We start from the raw sequence: 15,116 nt of genomic DNA, 5'->3' as shown, positions 1-15,116 counted from the left end.
TTGAGGACCACGAGCAAGCAAAAAATGACCGTTACGCTACGCTTCACACGTTTGCACTGTGCTACGTGTAATTCGGGTAGTGCGAAGTAGCATAAACTTCGCAAACTACGCGGGCGTAGCGAAGTTGTACGCTCAGGGTTAATCAGAATACAGCAATACAAATAAAACATACAAACGCAAAAGTGCCCCTTTAGGATAATGCAAAAATAGACTACTTAGATCACACCAAGTCCAGTTTCAAAAAGGAATAACACTACAGCAGATTGGGATTAGCCCCATTTTCAAGGAATAACAATTGAAATTGAAATTCCTAATCCAACACTATGTAAGACAAAGAGTAATTAATCACACTGTTAATGCCATCCAACTCACTGCAGAGTAAGCCAACACTTTACGGTCTCAAGCTTCCAGAGACATTTAATTAGGACTCAACATTCATCCCTCTCTTGTATTCCCTTTTAACATCAAAAAGTAGCTACACCAGGCCTGATTCCTTCTGTTTCAGAGCCACACAGTGTTCAAACCAGGGGTACATGCACCTTCTAACATCAGATCATACATTGTTACTCCAATATCCTATGAATTTCTTGGGTAGTTTTACCCATATAAGAATTACATATGAACATTCAATATCATAAACAACTTTCTCTGAATTACATGAGATATGAGCCTGAAAAAAGAAATCCCTTTTCCACACCTAAACGATTACAATCCCCATAGCTTGCACAAGCAGCACGATGACCATATTTCAGCTGTCCTCGTATTGGTCCCATGCTCCAGAATTCAGAAATAGAGAAATATTTAATAGGTTCTTTCTTACCCGTCAATCACATAGGTGAGCAGCTCTCTAAAAGGCACCCACTGTGGCATCAATCAAGCCTTCCACAGCTCACAAAAAGTTCCAATCCTTCAACACAATCTGTTTAATAGCATGGCTGATACTAGTAAATACCAGCACACATACCACCCTAGACAGAGGGAAGTTCTCCATTACAGTTAACAAGACAGGGTTACTCTTTACAAACAATATCTTAGCAGAAATTTTGTAAAACCTCTAGCGATCAGTTATTAGTCAATGGTTTGGTTTCAGAGAAATAGTCCGCTTTTTATTGCAGTTTCTATGGACCTATAAAAACTGCCTGTAAAGCAAAGTGTCGCATAGAATATGGAGACGAAAGCCAATATATTTCAGCAGAGCATTTCTCTTTGTGGGTTTTCGATGCAGAATAGTGCACAGCTCATAATAATCTATATTAATATTTGTTTAAGAATTGATCTTCTTGTTATAATAAACGCAAAGCAAACATCGGTCCTTTAAGTAAATTGTGAAATTTCTGCAGTTCAATACCTCCTCGACTGTCTCCCCGTCCCATTCCTTACACAAGAGCAACTCGTCTGCTGCACAGAAACGTATTACCTAGCTAAGGAAAAATACATTCCCAAATATGCCACTGCCTACCCAGCATGCATAAAGGGTGAAATACGTCACCAAGACAGCCTGTTCTTTTCTTTCTGCTCTGGGTAACTTTAATGTATTTTTTTGTTGTTGTTACTTTCTTGTTCCTACCCTGGCTTGCTCTAGCAGTCGCTGTTTTCACTGGACCTGGCCTTCCTCCTCTGTGGGCGTTGTTCTACGATGTGGGTTGTTGCACAGAGCATCCTTATGCCCAGTTTTGGCCCCAGCTGGTGCCGTAGCAGGCGTGCCTGTATCAACCGGCAGGGGGAAATCCTGGTCTTTGTTTCTCCTTTCCCAGATCAACCTGCAGGCTATCTACTGTGGAAGACGAATGGGCCTGTGGACTCTTTGAGCAGGGTGTTCCCCTCATCAGTGACCATGTGTCTGTCATCTCCTTCTCTCTCAGCAGATTCTCTTCTGGTGCGGCCTTCCCTGGCAGGAACTGTTTGCTACATAGGAGATGGCCCTTCTTCCTCAGTTTTGTAGTCTGAGCCCCCTCGAGGTTGGCCTGGGCAGTAGAAGCTTTCCCCATCCCATGGTTCCAAGGGCTCCTTTTTGCCTTTCCCCCCTTTCCCTTGATTCCCCAGTCCTCAGGAAGATTCGGTTGGATCAGGCGAAGGTTCTTCTGGTTGCTCCAAAATGGTCCTTGAGGCCCTGGTTTCCCCTTTATTCAGGGTTTGCCAAGGCATCCCAATTGGAGGTTTCCCATGCAACGCTCTCTGCTGATTGCTCCTCTTCTCAGCACATCCTCTCTCCTGTGCCTCCGGCTGGTGATATGGCACTTGAGAAGTTGACCTTGTTGGAACAGTGTTGTTCGCTTGAATTGGTGCAGATCATCCAGTTGTCTCGCAGGCCTTCAACCATGAAGTATTACAGTCATCATTGGAAGAACTTTGACACTTGGTGTCGATGGAAGGGTCTGTCTCCTACGCATCTAGCTGGATTCTACCAGTGATTTTAGATGGGTAGATTACTTGTTTGTTACCTGTGGTCTCTCTGGGAAGAGTCTCAAGACTTCTTTGGGTGAACAGCAAAACACACATGATGATGGACAGAATGTTGCACAATGGCAAAACATTCACCCCCAGTCACCGACCTGGGTTTAATTCATCGGTATTTTGCTCACCAAGCCACCCCAGTTCAGCCATGGCCATATGCAAATCAGTCTTGACCCTGTGCCTCATGGGAACAGTCCAACCCGAACTGTCAAGCCATGTCTTCCCTGGACCGGAATCAAGCATCCTAGGACCGGTTTCTGGCTATCAGCCGTCTTCAGCCAGGATAGCTTGACTCCAGTGGCTTAGTGAGCAAGGGACCCATGTCTGGGCATACCCTTCCCACATAAGGTGAACAGCAAAACACACAAGATCTTGTGTGTTTTGCCATTGTGCAAAATTCCATCCATCATCTTGTGTGTTTTGCTCAAGACTTCTTTGTCCACTTTGACTCAGTGGGTGAAGTGTGCGGTTCTCTTGTCTTATGAGGCTGCTTGCTATCCTTTTCCCTCTTCTGTCCAGGGCTATCAACTATGGGGGTTTCCTCACCCTGTGCCATATTTAAGGGGGTGTCACTGCATGACATTTGTAATGCTGCTACAAATGCCACTACTCATACTTTTGTTTCCCACTACGATCTTCAGTTGGGGATGGCGACGTCCGCTGATTTTGGCACTAGTCTTTTATCTGCTGAACATGATTTGTCATTTGTATTGTTTTTTGTCATTACCTGTTCCTGTCTGTTTGCAGCATCCATGGTATCTGTGTGACTCAATCTCCATGGGATTGGGTATGGGCTCATGTGTAAGGATATTTTATTGTTTTATTTTAAAAGTTTTATATAGCGCGTACAAGACCCTCGCGGGTATCAGTACGCTTTATAAGTGTTAGGGAGCAGAGACGTATAGAACCCATAGTGTAACACAAGAGGTTGATAAGGCAAGACCCCAGAAGAGGGAGTTGACCCTTTAATATTGAGACAGATAGCTCAACAGACAGTAACATGACAAGTGAGTAATAATAATAATAACAAAAACTAGCTCAGTACAGGATAAAGCACGACATGGATCTTTATTCTTTCCTACAATAACATGTATAAACTAGCCCTAATTTGGAACGGCCTAATACTATCTGCAAAATTATTCAAAGAGAGCAATCCATGTGCTGCATTCTCTAGTACACTGTGGCCACATTCAATAAAATCAATTTGAGTGGCTCTACACAACTGAAGTAACTAACCACTTCTTTGGAAGTCCACAAACTGTATGAGAATTGTAATGAAACTTATGATGCCTAAAGCCTTTGGCAAATTCATACTAAAAGCAACTTGTATATTTTAATGAACAAGCTTCTACAAAATCTTGCCATGTCTGATCTCTCAGGACATTCATTCTCAAATTGTGGCCGATGTCAAAATTGGCAACCGAGGATCTCTGCTGAAACCTTGGTAGCTATGGCACAAGCAGCAGGCAGTCTCGAGAGTAGTGTGTGTTCAAGCAATACCAACAATCTTGAAGTAAAGAGCACATGACAAAACAAATACTAAACGACTTAGAAATAAAGAGAACATTTCAGATGATTAGGCTGCTGCATTTGCCAGTCCAGCAGCTATGGAACGAAAGGTCAAGGGAAAAAGTTTAAGTTGCATTGCTGTGTATCACGGGAAACGGCCACTACAACGAAGCCGTTTCCACGAAATCCTTAACCACGCATGCAGTACAACGCATGCGTGGTTACCACTAAAGCCTTTACCACGCATACCTTTACTACGAGATTTGTAGTAAAGGCATATGTGGTAAAGGTAAAAAGTAAAAAATTGGGGGGCTTGGGGGGTCTCCCCCCGAAAAAAAACTCACCAGAAGTCACGTCGGGATATGAAGATAATCAGCGTTGTTTAAGAGAAATCGTAAAAAAAAAATTCCGTTTCCTCTTAACAACGTATGACGTCACCACGCAAGTATTCGAGGAAAAGGTTATGCGTGGAAAACGAATTTCGTTGTAACGCATGCGTGGTAAAGGCATGCGTTGCAACGGAATTCGTTGTAACGTCATACATTCGTGTATCACTGGGTTACCAGTTTCACCCACCCCAATTCACTACTCGTTTACCCAAGGCAATTGTCTTCATTGTGGCATCAATTAGCAGTCGGCAAGCATTAGAGGCAGAAGGGTATGGCTAGCATAGCTGCTTAGTGGCCTTTTCTTATAAACATCACATGCATCTATGGATCCTGGCTTGTGATTGTGCTACTCCCAATTAAAGCGTGGCCAAATATACAAAGTATCAGCAGATAATAAATTAGGAGGGTTTGGGGCTGAGCCTCTCAAGATGTGGCAACTGGAGAGTTATAAAATGTGTCTATGGGCCTACAGTGTGGTGGCCCATAGCCCAGGTAGTAACCAAGCCATCAAGATTTTAGCCCATTTCGCTTAATGCTCCTCTGCCATTGAATCATAGCTAGCTTAGTATTTTGGAGCCAGGTGGCAATGACCGAAAGAGGCAGGGAAAGTGGGCAGGAGCCTTACTATGGGAGGAGAGGTCTGGATATAGGAGTCTCTGAATAATGATAGTGGCCGGAAATTCCTTGAGAGGTTTGTGGATAGAAAGACATATCTGGTGTGAGGAAGAGGCAGATCATTTCATCTTCAGGTTGCTATTTCCAGGATATCTTGGGGCCTGCTTTGTTTTTAGGTCGAGTATTCAAGACCTCTTGTATATACTTTAGTATATACTTTAGTATATATGCTTTAGTATATACTTTCATATATACTTATATGTGTATGTACTTTATGGGCTCTGAAGATCAGCCATAGGACTTGTCTGCTTCCGCTTAGGGACTTTTCTTTCTATTCAACTGCCTCCATTTAACTTTCTTGATAGAAAAACGACCAGCAGAGGTTAGTAAAATACCAGAATCACTTTAGCATTCTCTAGATTCCAGTGTCTTTCACTAGCACCCGTATACAATAATATTTTTTTCAAATCTTGTACTTTCAGTGATATGACCACGGAAGGCCCTGCTTTTATATTAAAAACAGAGCTTTGGACTATACAATTTCCAGCTGAAAGGAAATATTTCTCTCCATGTGTTCCCATACCTGGCGTGTCACGGAGTTTGGGGCTTACTTTCCCTCCATGTTAAAGAACAGTAGATGTTACAGCACCCAGGCTTATGTGCTGCATAGCTAAATACATATAAGGTCCCAAAGGCGAGACTGGTTGTATTGGAAAAGCTTGTTGTTTTAGTGATCAGAATTTACAGTAATACTGAGGTATTATTAAGCAAATGAGGTATCGGGCTCTAGTTTGTCAAATGCTGAGTAGGTAGGAGAAAAGCTTTCAGAAAAAGATATTTATGCATGAGCAAGGATGTGCTTTGTGGCCTTCACCTCAATTGGGAGCCAAAGGGGCTCGCAGGTGTCAGCTGCCAGGTGCTCCCATCACTTGAACCCTTTGCCGTGTCAAGCGGTGGCACTTAGAGAGCCACAGAAGGATATTTTGAGAGTGGACTTGAGGACAGTATTCGTTGTTTACCAATATTTAAACTGGGAAATGTTCTGTATTTGAATAGCTGTGCAGAGCATGTTGACTGATAGAGTCTTGTGACTTGACGAGTATGTACATTTTCAAGTCATCCGCCCTTCACTGCATGGATTTCTCATGTGCTGTTATTATTAGATGAGCAGGTATTCTGAAACCTTATATAACTTACTGACAGGCACTTTAACCCCTTCGGCGCTCATGACGAGCTCAGCTCGTCGTGAGTTACGACGCTCGTACGCTCATGACGAGCTGAGCTCGTCATGTAACGCGGCTTTTTAAAAAACGCAGCGCACAGCGGGGAAAACCGCTAGCGCGCATGCGGTTAAGAGATTTTCATTGCATTGGGCCTGAGCTCTAAAGCTCTGTCATGGCCCACCCATAACCTGACCTCACACAGCTACATAGCAGTGACTCTTTACAAACTATACTAGACAATTTCAAGGCACTATATAACTGGGCAAGCATCCCTCAACAATCACACCTGCTCTCACTAACTCTCCAGATACCTCTGCTCATCCGGATTCCTACTTGCACACATCCCACACACATGGAAAACTAGATCCGGCGGTCACGCCTTCCCATATATCGCACTTAAAGTGTGTAATGACATGATGCTGCACATACAAGCCTCCTTCTCACTTCTTGAATTCTGCAAGAGGTTGGTTGAAGAAGTGGCTTTTCTAGTAGTCTCACTGGGACTGAGATTTGGGTTGTCTCACCCCTGCTGAGCACCAGGATAGCCTCTGGGGTTATAGTGCGCTCTATAAATCTACATAACATAACAAAGGCACTATATATGAGCAATGTGCAAACGAATACTGGCATGGTAGGCATTCAGCCGAGGCCAGAAGTGGGCTATTTTTCCCTCCTACTTTTATCAATGTTGGGGCTCGCTCGTTCTGCACCCCTGAACTTAAGTGGCTGCAGCAGCCCTTCCTCAACCGAACACATACTGTCGACCAGCCCACTGTCATGCTGTCACATACAGAATATACAAACACAACAATGGTCCCAAGCAAGGAGACAAAGGATGGTTCAAAATAAATATAGACCCAGTCAGTTCTATATTGGTAAAGACATGCCCAGCCGGGCCGAGGCCTTTGAAGTTTATATTTAAATAGAAATTTTAAACACGACAGAATACCTTCAACAGTTCACGTGTGTGGGGCACAAGCCTGTACCCAACCACAACAGTACAAGGACACAAACAACACATAAAAGGGCTTGTAAGGCAAGAGCAGCAGTTTCTGTAGAGTTCCAATCATACAGAAAAATATGTGTATGTACCATTACATAGCATAGCATAAAGATTCATTACACAAGTATATGGTACTTAGGTCGACGGCGTTTCGGACCCCCTACTAAATCATGGGGTCCATCATCAGGACAAAACAATAATTGAGTTGGAATGTAAGCCTCTTTTGCCTATGGAAGGAAGGAGGCGGGAACAGAGAAACATTCAGTTTATCTAAAAACATATTGTTATCCAACCAATTGGTGACATTTGTGTAGTGATTATTCCAGTAACCGTGGTATACGGGGTGTTCTATTCATCATCATCTATATGTTGTGATGAGTGTTCATAAAACCGCGAGTGAGTTAACACTAGAGTGTTTACATGCATGCGACCGAGTGACAAGAAACACAATTTTTCTGGTGGTACTTGGTAGCAGGCATACATTTATAGTGTCTAATGTGAGGTGAGTGAGTTGCTTACTGGGGACAGCAATGAGAAGTGTCAAACATAGCCGACGCAGTGATAAAGATAGCTTCCATTCGAGAGAATCACGGGGGCTCACCACAAAGGGAATTGGTGAGAAGCTCACAGGCGAGCTTGGATTAGAAACGGGCCAGCCGTGCCAAGGTCTGGGATGGTTATGCCAGGGACTTGGGTAGCTAGATAAAGGGAAATTTAAACAGTTAAGATTCAGCAAGGTACAACATGGGGCGAGGAAAGCAACCGCTGCTATAGTGAGAAGGGCAACCCACTGTTATAACCGGGAGCCTATGTGAAGCTAGTCACGATATGTTGCTTAAGGCAAGAATTGAAGGGGAAAGAAAGTATTAATAATGTATAGGGCTCGCTTACCGAGGGAGTGTTAAGTTCCTTATGGTATCGGGCCCAGGGGCGGAGCATACATAGTGCCTAATTTCCGCTTGAGACCTAGGTATGATCAAGATATAATCAAGGAACAGGATTCAGAACCCAGAATAAGGTTATCACAGGGGCGTTAGACCCGAGGTGATCGGAAGCTTACCACAATCCGGATAGTGCCGGCAACGCTGTGTCGCGCTGGGGTCATGGAGCCAGGACGGGCCTGTGGGGAATAAAATGGAGCCCGTTAGACAAACAAGGCTTATTTTGGGGGAATCAAGGCAGCGTGGGCAAGCAGCGCGATGCAGTCTTACCGGGTCAGTCGGCTGGAGTCGAGTTCCTGGCTGAAGATGTCAGGTGACTGACACCGTTATAACAGAGATGGCCATAGGAGCTGGATGAGGGCATAGAAATAAACGAGGGACTGCGGGGTAGTAACCGTATTAGGAGTGGTGGTTACTCGTTGTATGGAGGTAAAGGAGGGACGACGGGATAGTAACCATAATAGGGGTGGTGGTTACTCGTGGTATTGGGGAGCATGTTGGACGAGGGAGTGTAAATGAGGGCAATTACAAAGTGCAGAAAGTGCAATCATGTGACATTTGTGACAATAAAGACAAGAGAACCAATTAGCAAAGTACATTAAGCCATAAAGTGGCGTTTGGCAGCATTTTAAATACACATTTTTTCAATTTAGTTCCTTAGAGAGACGTTCATACAGGTGCAGAGCAAGGTCAAATTAATGTGGTCCATTCCTCTTGCTGGTTAAGTCCAGAATTAAGGCTGTCAGTCCTTATTATCCATTTTAGCTCTTCTTTGTTGAGCATTAGATTGAGGTCACCGCCTCGAGGTGGTATTGTCACTTGAGTTATCACTGTCCAACGAATATCATTTTCTGTGTGTTGCTTGGAGGTAAAATGCTCTACCAGGGGAGCATTAGGAGTCCTGCATCGTATTCTGCTTCTGTGTTGGGATATTCGAAGCTTGATTTTTTTGTTTGGTCTGTCCCACATAAATGAGATCACAGGGGCATAGGATAGCATATATAACATTGCAGCTGTTACAGTTGGTAAATGTTTTCAATACATTTTTAATCTCCTTAAAAATAAATTCTTTACCCTCAAGAGTAAAATCACAAACCACACAGGAACCACATTTGGAATGGCCTTTAAGCGGTGTAGTGGCCCAGTGGTCATCAATCGTTCTTTTTAGGGGAGTAGTGGAAGGGAGAGCTGCTCTCACAAGATGGTCTTTAATGTTTTTGCTTTTTTTTAAAGCAAAAAGTGGACGTTCCCAATTCAGTTGGCCCGAGTTTAGAATATGCCAATTCTTTTTTATAGTCTTCTTGATTTTATTCGAGACAGCGGAGAAGGTCGTCACACAGACCAGTTTGTCTGTGGTAGGCTTGGGTTTTTGTTCCAAAAGGGCATCGCGCGGGCAGTACCATGCGCGTTTCATAGAGTTCTTAATGAGGCGGCGGGGGTTGTTTCAATTTGGCAGCTAGAGTATTTGCCTCAGAGAAATAGTCCTCTTTTTGAAAGCTATTCCTTCTCAAGCGTAGAAACTGTGAATAAGGCAAGCTATCTTTCAATGCCCTGGGGTGGCAGCTACTGTAGCTCAGTAGAGTGTTTCTCTCTGTTGGTTTGCGGTATAGAGATGTATAGAGTAAGCCATCCTTGTGTTGAATGTTAAGGTCCAGGAATGGGATGTTTGTTTTGCTGTGGGTAAGAGTAAATGTCAAGCCACTGCAGTTATTATTAAGCCAGTGTAGTAGGGCAGGAAACGTGTCAGTGTCACCACCCCAGATCATGAAGATGTCATCTATGTAACGTCTCCATGTGAGGATGCCTTGGTTAAATGGATTATTGTCAACAAGAATAGTATTACATTCAAGCCAATCCATATAAAGAATCGCTAAGGTAGGAGCAAAAATGGCTCCCATGGAGGTCCCGCGGACCTGTTGATAATATTGGTTGTCATATGTGAAGAAATTTTGTGTGAGACAAATTTCGAGCAGTTGTATTATAAATAATGTGGGTACCCTGTGGGGACGTATTCTTTGGTCAAGGATTGCCTCCATCACAGAAAGAGACTCTCTCTGTGGAATATTCGTATATAACGATTCGACGTCGAGGGTGCATAGGGTCTCGGTGTCGTGATGGAAGGGGTAATTTTCAACAAGATTTATCATATGTGTACTATCTTTGATATAGCACCTAGTGACTAAAACGAAGTCTTTCAGGAAAAAGTTTACATAATGACCCAATGGTTCCAATACTGAACCGCATCCTGACACAATCGGGCGGCCAGGAGGCTGGTCAAGCCTTTTGTGTACTTTCGGAAGGGTATAAATAACTGGGGTTCTTGGGGTAAGAGTATTTAAAAAATCATACTCATGTTTTGTCAAATAACCATTTTCCAAGGCATCCGTGGTGATCACTCTAATTAAGGCTTGGATTTCCCTGGTGGGATTGGTGGGAAGTCTACAATAATGGTCAGTGTTAGAAACTTGACGAAATAATTTGTCCTTGTAGTTATCAATATTTTGCAGCACAATACCGCCACCCTTATCTGCCGGCTTGATAATGAGGTTGGAGTTATTTTTAAGTGTTGAGATGGCAGATTTTTCTTCTAGGGAAATGTTGTACGGTATGAAAATGTGCGATTTTGCTAAATCAGAGGTTTCCTTAAGAACTACTTTTTCAAAAGTCATGACCTCCTTGGGTATCATGCCTGCCGTAGGAGAGAATTTGGAGGGTGGTCTGAAGGGTGTAATCAGAGGTTTAGGTTCAGTAGGGTTGAGCTCAAAAAAAGCTCGAAGTCTGATTTTACGAAAAAAGTCATGAGTTCAGACTGTAGGTCAAGAAAGTCAGGGTAGGTGGTAGGAACAAAAGAAAGGCCCTTGCTCAGGATAGATATTTCCTGGATGGAGAGCGTGTGACTAGAAAGGTTGAACAGAGGGATGGTGAGTTCTGTGTTCAGGGCCTCTGTTACCATTGGTAAAACCTGTTCCGGGTTTGACGCTCCCCGGGAGGGTTCTGCCATCGTGTTTGTTGCTTCACTCGACCTCTCCTGGGGGGTTCTTGTTGGCCTCTGGCAAAAAAATGGTTTTGATGACGAGGGGGTCCGCCACTCGGGCCTTCCCCGGCGTCTGAATTGTCTGAGGACTCGGCTGATGAATCAGTGAATCCAACAACCGTATTCCTTCTGTTAAACCGTCCCCAAGGTCTCGGTGTGAATTGGTTTTGGTTGAAATTACGGTTAGTATAGAAATCCTTCTGAAGGTAAGGATATGCCCATTCAGAAGTGAATGATTTGATATCTTTCTTAACCTTATTGGCCTTCTTGTTTTGTTCTATCCTATGGAATTCCTGTACAGTCTTCTCGATTTTTTCAAGGAGTTTCTTAGCCTCAGTAGTGGTATTTTTATCCGATATTTGTTTCTCTAGATCTTTAATGATCTCAGCTAGTTTTTTAAGTTCTTCAGAGGCTGTTTCAATTCCCAAGACAAGCCAATGCCTAGAACAGGTAGTTCCTATGTTGCTAAACCCTTGGATATATTTAGGGTTATCAGTGAAGACACATACAGAATGACAATGAGCCAGCTCGTGCAGTTACGCCTACTATTCCGTCTACTGCACGACAGGGAGACACTGCTGTTGAGCAGCAAAGTTTACACTCACCTCGCAATGGGAAGTAGGATGGGGCGTTGAGGACATTATGCTTTTGTCCAGGAGCCTAGCTAGCATTGCTGTTGCATGTCTGATGCAGCTAGCCCGAGGCTAGAGCACCTCACAACGGCTGTTCTTACTTCTCTAGCCACTACTAGCCCTTTTCAAACTGACCCTTTAAATAAATGGTGTAAGGAGGAGTGCACATGGCAGCACTTCAGGAGGTGATTGTAGGACGGACTGGTAGGAAGCCAATAAAATTAAGGATTTCATTTCATTGTAATCTGTGTTTCTGTGCAGTTTTTATTTCAACATCTGGTAGTGCCACTCTGCAACCTGCCAGAACAAACAAAGGCACCATCAATCTTTGAAAACTAGATGGTCAAAGTCAAAATTTGTGTCTGGAATCTTGTGCCAAAACATAGCTTCGGTGGAAGAGGTACTTTAGGCTAGCCAGACCTGGCTTCTCTGCTTCATTCTTGAGACGACTTACCTTGACACTTCAAAACAATCTTATCCTCGAGCACTTCAGAGAGAGACTGATTGGCTATGATGATGGAGGCACAGCAGGAGGGATGAGGTCACAAAAGGGTTCACTCTCTTTCATCACTGCTAGGTGGTAACTATGCCATGGTCGTTCCGTTCTGGCACTGTTTAAAAATCAACACAGCATTGCGGGGGTGTAATGCTGGGCCCTGCAGTTCCTGTGGCACGTAAGGTGGGGGAGGGATCGTGAAGAACTACTCTTCATGGGCCCATAATCAGTCCAAGTTCTATAAGATGAGATATAGGAGACTTATGGGCCCTCCCCACATTTTTGCAGAAGTTGGCTGCATCAATTTCTGTTATCTAACTGGAGCATTGCATTCTGGAATATATGGTTTAATGAATTGAATTGAATTGAATTGAAACAGCACTTGTATAGCGCTAACTACCCGGAGGCCTCGTAGCGCTTATGACAGAAACTTAATTAGCAGGGGCTCAAGGCAGGTCAGCAGAGGGTAGCATACAAGTGTGTTTTTAGAATTTTCCTAAAAGAGAGATGGTTTAAAGTTTCCCGCAAAGGCAGAGGAAGAGTGTTCCAGAGTTTTGCCGCAGTATGTGAAAAGGAGCGGCCACCCCAACGAGCCTTCTTGACTCTGATGGGAGTAGCTAGCTGGGAGGAGCTGGAACGAAGAGGACGAGATGGAGCATAGGGAGTGACCAGGGACTGAAGGATTGCAGGGCCAGTGCGATGGAAGGCCTTGTGTAAAATACACATGGCCTTAAATTGTATTCTTCCAGCAATAGGAAGCCAATGAAGTTCCCTCAAAGCATTCCTCGCTGACTGCCATCGGGGAAGGTTGTAAAGTAGACGGGCTGCACTGTTTTGGGTGACTTGGAGCCTCTGGATGGTATAGGCAGGAGCTCCCATGTAGAGGACATTCCCGTAGTCCAGGCGAGATAGTATAAGGGCCTGGACCAGGATCCTCCTCGCCTGAAATGGGAGCAGAGGGAGCACCCTCCGTAGCATCCTCATCAACCCAAAACAGGTAGCCGCAGTCTTCGTAGCTTCTACCGAAAAGTTCAGGTCGGTGTCAAGCCAAATCCCCAGGCTTTTTATTTGAGGTTTGGGCGTAGGGGGTGGGCCTAGACATGGAGGCCAGGAGGATGCAAAGCCCGAGAGGGAGGGATTGCCCAACAGGATGACCTCTGTCTTCTCCCCGTTAAGTTTTAGGCATGAGGATTGCATCCATCTGGAGACCGCCTCCAGACAGGAGTCTAGGGTGTTAGACGATCCCTCCTGGTGGTCTAAGGAGACCACCAGTTGGGTGTCGTCTGCGTAGGTGACAATACGCACACCAAAGGGGTGGACTATCCTGTCTAGAGGCTCCATGTAAACATTGAACAGAGTGGGGCTCAGGGAGGAGCCCTGAGGAACCCCACATCTGAGAGGGTGTTTAGGAGATGCCACCTCGCCCTCGAAGACCTGAAAGAAACGGTCAGCCAGGAAGGATGTCAGCCATTCTAGGGCTGCGTCCGACACACCCATGTCCGCCAGACGTTGTAAAAGCGTGACATGGTTAACTGTGTCGAACGCAGCGCTTAGATCAGTTCCATGTCGAGGGCGAAACCCTGTTTGGGAGGCACGCAGGAGACCATTTGATTCCAAATGGCTCATCAAGATGTCGTTTACATGCCTCTCCAGTAGTTTACTCAGCCAAGGGAGCAAAGAGATAGGGCGGTAATTCGCTAGGTTGTTCTGGTCCAGGTTGGGCTTCTTCAACAGAGCCCTCACCATTGCGCACTTCCATGACGGAGGTACGGATTTTGTGGTGATAGAGGTGTTGAGGACGTCCAATATGACCGGGCGAATTATGTCCAGTACCTTAAGAAGGGTCTGGGGGGATGCTGAGTCACTAGGTGAGCCAGAAGTGATCTGAGGGATAAGTCTATCCAGAGTAGGCAGATCTAAGAGAGGAATGGTATTTAGCTGGCAAGGAGTAGCAGTGGATAGGGAGGGAAAGGAAGAGGGGTCCGGGGTGCTGTCCGCTTCTCCAAAAGAACAGTGTATAGTCTGAATCTTTTGGGAGAAAAAGTTAGCCAAGTTATTGCAGCGATCCTGGGCACCCTCCACGGAGGGGCATTCCGTTGGGGGAGAGATAAGGGATTTAACGATTTTAAAAATTTCCCTTGGGGCATTTGCGGCTGCCTCAATTTTACTGCCGTAGTAGGAGGCTTGTGCTGCTTTTTGCTCCTGTTTATAGAGCCTAATAGCCGCTCTATAACTAGCCTTCCTGTCTTGGGAGTAATCTTGTCTCCAGGCTCTTTCATATTTGCGACAAAGTAGTTTCCTAGATTTGAGGTTAGGAGTGAACCAAGGAGCAGGTTTAAGTCTTTTTGTGGCATTAGAGGCTCGCACGGGGAGGACCAAGTCCAGTGTGGGGGAGATCCAGCCATCGAAATTGTTGGCTGCAGTGTTAGCATTCAGTGCTCTCCTCGGGGGATCTCTGGCCAGGGCGGTTTCCCATTCAGGGAGGGGGAGTGAAGACCACTTCCTACCTCGCTGTTTAGCAAGATGACAAGTGGGGATGGGAGAGTATGTATGCCAGATAAAGGGGACCAAAAAGTGATCGGTCCAAGGTAGCGGGATCGGGGTTAGCACTGTAAGATCGTCACTATTGCTATAAATGTGGTCCAAGAGATGGCCTCTATTGTGAGTTATATGAAATCCTTTTTGATGAAGATCCAGTGCTGAAAGGTTAGAACGGAGCATATTGGCTGCTGTATTGTGAGGGTCATCAAGATGCAGATTAAGGTCCCCCAATAAAGTAAAGTTGGGTGAGGACAACACAACGCTAGCGGCAAGATCCGT

The sequence above is a fragment of the Lissotriton helveticus genome, chromosome 3_2 (genome assembly GCF_964261635.1).
Source record: "Lissotriton helveticus chromosome 3_2, aLisHel1.1, whole genome shotgun sequence".
NCBI classification, from domain to species: Eukaryota; Metazoa; Chordata; class Amphibia; order Caudata; family Salamandridae; genus Lissotriton; species Lissotriton helveticus.
This window is presented reverse-complemented; position numbering follows the sequence as displayed.